Source organism: Ahaetulla prasina, chromosome 4 (genome assembly GCF_028640845.1).
Source record: "Ahaetulla prasina isolate Xishuangbanna chromosome 4, ASM2864084v1, whole genome shotgun sequence".
NCBI lineage: Eukaryota > Metazoa > Chordata > Lepidosauria > Squamata > Colubridae > Ahaetulla > Ahaetulla prasina.
Window position 1 is genome coordinate 16,139,116 of NC_080542.1, and position 6,000 is coordinate 16,145,115.

The window sequence follows — 6,000 nt, forward strand, 5'->3', positions numbered from 1 at the left end:
AGGCCATATTCCCCAAGCCCCAGGCTGGGCTGGCAGGGACCCCGTTGCCTAGGAAATGGGGCACAGGCCCAAAAGACAAAACTGGGGAGAGATTTGCACCGTTGCGGAAAGCGAGTCAAAATGCAGGCTTCCCTCTTCCCTACTCGCTGCTCTGTCTCTCTCCCACCCCAGCTTTTTCCCTTGCATCCAAGCCTTGGATCCTGGCCAGTCTGGAGGAACTTAATTCTGTGGGATCCCAAGACCGTCACAGCCCCCATCTGGATTTCATTTGAACCAGACGCAGCCTGCCCAAGCGACGGCTTGACCTTTCCTTTTGGAAAAAAACCCAGTTTCCTACCTCTCTGCCTTTGGAGAGGTGCCCTGGCAGGGCTGCCAGCTTCCTCACCGCAATGCCCCCAAAGCCAGAAAGCGGAGGGTCACCGGGCTACTTCTACCTGACCGCCCCCCCCCTCCTTCCTCCCCTACCTGTAATGTTGCCAGGGGGATCCTATATTCAAGAATCCACCTTTGGCAGCAGATCTCCCCCATCCACAGGGATTTCTGGCCTCTATTTCTCCTTTTGGCAAACAGGCTAAGTGGAAATGCCTGTCAAGCAAGCCACATTCCCCTTCCAAGCTTGCTCCTCCCAATGTGGTATTTAGCGTTGAAAAGGTCATGCTCTAGGGTGACCACTTGAACCAGATTGAAACAGGGGGTATCCGATGACAGTGGCTGTCCGTCTGTCCGTTCCCCCCCCCCCAAATAATGCATTGCAAGCTTGGTCTGTTTGGCCCAGTAAACCTCACACAATAAACCACACCCCATTAATTCTTCTAGATTTTGCATTTTGGGGTGTATAGCAAAATCTGGCAATAGGAGAGAAAAAGAAAGAAAGAAAGAAAAAAATACCTTCAGGAAAATGCACGTAAGATACAAGCTCAAGATACAATTCCTGAGAAGGAAGGACCAGGTCAAACGTTTGCAACTTTAGTGCTAGTCCCTAAGAGTTTGGTTAAAGTCAGACAGCATGTACATGCTAATATGAGGTCAGTTAATCTGTACATCACGGTGAGGTACAATTCCAAGTCACTAACGTTATATTTCATACCTTGGCTCAATTTTTGCAAAGCTGGTTTTAGCAAAATTTAGCACAAAAAAAAAAAAAGTGACAAGATCTAGGCACAATTTTGTTATGCGTCCCTTTAACTTTATTATCCTTTTAATCTTCCCTTCCCTCGATAGATAAAGAGCACAATAATCTGGCAGGTTAGGCAATTATTAAATATATTCCATCCAAGGGCTGGGAGTCCATAAATCAGTTTGCTTAGAGTACCAGGATGTTCATATCAACACTATAATTTCATACAATAAACCTTTCCTGCTCAAATAGCTTGTAGTCACCTTGAAACCCAACTTAAAATCAAAACAAAAATGGTTAATGATTGGTCTAAGGCCACTTATTCCTAGAAAATGCCAAGAATTGTATTCCATTTGTAAAAACTGACACTTCCCCCCCACCGTCCCTTATTCACTTTCTCTCTCTATCTCTCTCTCTTTTTGGTTTAACGACTGGAATCCCTTCGTTTAACTGCTCTTTGACATACAAACATAAACTTTCTGAAGCAGCAACACAACATCTGGTCTGAAAGACAAAGAGCAAATGGAAAATTTAAGATTTTAATTCTGCACGTTCACAGATGTGCACGTATGATAACTCTGCAAACGGATGGGACGTATTCATGTACTTTCTGCTTAATAAATAAAATAAAATAAAATAAAAATAAAATTAGGGGCTGCGGTTCTTCAGTTGACTCGAAGTCACTGTAAAACACACTTTTCCACAACTTTTTCCCCTGTCATCTTTCCTCCCTGAACTTCAGCATCCATTCCTCCTCCCCTGCAACTAAGGCATTGACCAAATAGCACCCCCCCACAGCCTCACCTTCCAAGGGGACCCCCATTGTTGGAGGGTCTTTTTCCTCCTCTCCAAAAATCAGCTTGAATTCTAAGTCTTCGTCTTCGCAGTTTGCAGCACCCATTTTTAAGAGAGAGAGAGACAGAGAGAGAGAGAAAGAGAAACACAGAGAGAAAGTAGTGAGTGAATGGAACCCAGTTTCCTACCTCTCTGCCTTTGGAGAGGTGCCTGGCAGGGCTGCCAGCTTCCTCACCGCAATGCCCCCAAAGCCAGAAAGCGGAGGGTCACCGGCTACTTCTACCTGACCGCCCCTCCTTCCTCCCTACCTGTAATGTTGCCAGGGGATCCTACATTCAAGAATCCACCTTTGGCAGCAGATCTCCCCATCCACAGGGATTTCTGGCCTCTATTTCTCCTTTTGGCAAACAGGCTAAGTGGAAATGCCTGTCAAGCAAGCCACATTCCTTCCAAGCTTGCTCCTCCCAATGTGGTATTTAGCGTTGAAAAGGTCATGCTCTAGGGTGACCACTTGAACCAGATTGAAACAGGGGGTATCCGATGACAGTGGCTGTCCGTCTGTCCGTTCCCCCCCCCCAAATAATGCATTGCAAGCTTGGTCTGTTTGGCCCAGTAAACCTCACACAATAAACCACACCCCATTAATTCTTCTAGATTTTGCATTTTGGGATGTATAGCAAAATCTGGCAATAGGAGAGAAAAAGAAAGAAAGAAAGAAAAAAATACCTTCAGGAAAATGCACGTAAGATACAAGCTCAAGATACAATTCCTGAGAAGGAAGGACCAGGTCAAACGTTTGCAACTTTAGTGCTAGTCCCTAAGAGTTTGGTTAAAGTCAGACAGCATGTACATGCTAATATGAGGTCAGTTAATCTGTACATCACGGTGAGGTACAATTCCAAGTCACTAACGTTATATTTCATACCTTGGCTCAATTTTTGCAAAGCTGGTTTTAGCAAAATTTAGCACAAAAAAAAAAAAGTGACAAGATCTAGGCACAATTTTGTTATGCGTCCCTTTAACTTTATTATCCTTTTAATCTTCCCTTCCCTCGATAGATAAAGAGCACAATAATCTGGCAGGTTAGGCAATTATTAAATATATTCCATCCAAGGGCTGGGAGTCCATAAATCAGTTTGCTTAGAGTACCAGGATGTTCATATCAACACTATAATTTCATACAATAAACCTTTCCTGCTCAAATAGCTTGTAGTCACCTTGAAACCCAACTTAAAATCAAAACAAAAATGGTTAATGATTGGTCTAAGGCCACTTATTCCTAGAAAATGCCAAGAATTGTATTCCATTTGTAAAAACTGACACTTCCCCCCCACCGTCCCTTATTCACTTTCTCTCTCTATCTCTCTCTCTTTTTGGTTTAACGACTGGAATCCCTTCGTTTAACTGCTCTTTGACATACAAACATAAACTTTCTGAAGCAGCAACACAACATCTGGTCTGAAAGACAAAGAGCAAATGGAAAATTTAAGATTTTAATTCTGCACGTTCACAGATGTGCACGTATGATAACTCTGCAAACGGATGGGACGTATTCATGTACTTTCTGCTTAATAAATAAATAAATAAATAAAAAATAAATTAGGGGGCTGCGGTTCTTCAGTTGACTCGAAGTCACTGTAAAACACACTTTTCCACAACTTTTTCCCCCTGTCATCTTTCCCTCCCTGAACTTCAGCATCCATTCCTCCCTCCCCCTGCAACTAAGGCATTGACCAAATAGCACCCCCCCACAGCCTCACCTTCCAAGGGGACCCCCATTGTTGGAGGGTCTTTTTCCTCCTCTCCAAAAATCAGCTTGAATTCTAAGTCTTCGTCTTCGCAGTTTGCAGCACCCATTTTTAAGAGAGAGAGAGACAGAGAGAGAGAGAGAAAGAGAAACACAGAGAGAAAGTAGTGGAGTGAATGGATAGACTGGTGCCTAATATGGTTAAGGGAAAAAAAATTCTTTTAAAACGTTTTTTTTTAAAAAAAAAAGAGAGAGAGAGAGAGAGAGATGGAGGCCTCTGGAGATGAAGAAGAGAAAGTGGAAAGCGTTCCCTTGCTAACTTAAAACTTTTCTTTTGTTGTCGCCCACCCTCAATATTGAAGCAATAATCATTATTAAAAAGAAAAGTTCCCCCAAGTTTTCTCTCTCGTCCAGTTGCCTGCTTCTCACTCCCCTGCTCTCTCTTGATTGGTTCTTTAAAGACCTCAAACCATGCCCCCAGATGTCAGATTAAGCCCCGCCCACCCAGAGGCTTGGGAAAGGAGGGGTAAGAATGTGCAGTGGGTTATCCTTTAATGCCTGCTCCATAGGAGAATAAATCTTTTGCCCCCCATCCTCCCCTGTCTCTTTCTCCAGGATGGATCTGCCTACCTGGAGCTCTAGTGAAAGGCTGAGCAAGGAGAAAACTTCTAAAGTTCCCGTTCCTCCCCCCACTTCCCCCTCCTCCGCTTCTGGGTTTGCTTAATGAGTGCAAGATGGACTCGGGTTCGGAAAGCAACAGGATAAAATTTTGAGTTTTGCAAGCCTGACTATTACTGGGATGAAAGCAAGTGTGATGTTTAAGAAATTCCTAGCCAGGTCAATTTCAAGTTTCTGCAGAAGACAGGGAAATATGATGGAACTGCTGCTCCAGACAGAAGGAAGGAAGGAAGGAAGGAAGGAAGGAAGGAAGGAAGGAAGGAAGGAAGGAAGGAAGGAAGGAAGGAAGGGAGTGGGAGGTAGGAAGGGAGGGAGGGAGGGAGGAAAAGAGAGGGAGGGAGTGGGAGGAAGGAAGGAAGGAAGAAGGAGGAGGAGGAAAGAAGGAAGGAAGGAAGGAAGGAAGGAAGAAAGGGAGGCAGGGAGGGAGAAAGGAAGAAAGGAAGAAAGGAAAGAAAAGGGAGGAGGGAGGAGGGAGGAGGAAGGAAGGAAGGAAGGAAAAAGGAGGGAGGGAGGGAGGAAAAGAGAGGGAAGGAGTGGGAGGGAGGAAGGAAAGAAGGAAAAGAGAGGGAGGGAGTGGGAGAGAGGAAGGAAAAAAGGAAGGAAGGAAGGAAGGAAGGAAGGAAGGAAGGAAGGAAGGAAGGAAGGAAGGAAAAGAGAGGGAGGTAGTGGGAGGAAAGGACGGAGAGAGGGAGGACTTCCCCCAATAAAAGATATTTTATATCTTCATATAAGTGGTGGGTTCCTCCCGGTTCTCTCCAGTTCTTGAGAACAGGTAGTAAAAGCGTTGGGAGGCTCCGCGCACCCACCTGGATGTAAGGTACAATCAGAAGCATTTGTGCTTGTGCAGAAGTGCACACACGCGAGCAAGCACACATGGGCACTTCTGTTGTGAACTGGTAGTAACAGTAAGTAGAATCCACCCCTGCTTCATATCTGTTGAAGATGTTGAGATATCAAACCAGATGATGTCCAGCTTTTTTTTTTAGGGGGAAGTGAGGTTATATTTCATGCTTTTTCTTCAGGGTGATCAAAAGGGTTTTCATATTCTACCAGCCTCAACCACCCTGTGAGGCAGGTCAACAGCTCCAATCAGCCCAAAGCTATCCAGTGAGTTTCCGTGGCTGAGGCTGAACTCAGACCATGAGTCTCTGTCCACTCCTACCGTGTTTCCCTGAAAATAAGACCTTGACATATATTTTTTTGAACCCTAAAATAAGCGCTTGGCCTTATTGCCATGAACACAAAAGCCAGATTGGGCTTATTATCAGGGGAATGTCTTATTTTGGGGAAAACAGGGTAGACTCTTGGGTATAAAACACTCGGAGCTCAGTTGCCCCTTGGGCAGTGTGTAACATCAGTCAGAGACAATATTAACCAACTTCCCCAGGCTTAGCGGACTAGAAGGATGGGAACTGTAGAACCAGCAACATCTGAACAATAACAGAATTGAGATGGAGAGCTCCTAATTTAGAAGATTTAGAATGAAGTGTAAGCTTGCAGAAATGACAAAAGGACCAGGGACATCTAGAAATCATCCTATTTGTTCCTTCCCCTCCCCCCTTTCCTTATCCAAAGCTCAGGTTAAACATTTATTTTCCCATTCCTTCCCTTTATCCTCCTAATAACCCAAGAAAGTAGTTTAGGCTTAGAAAAATAGTGTTCA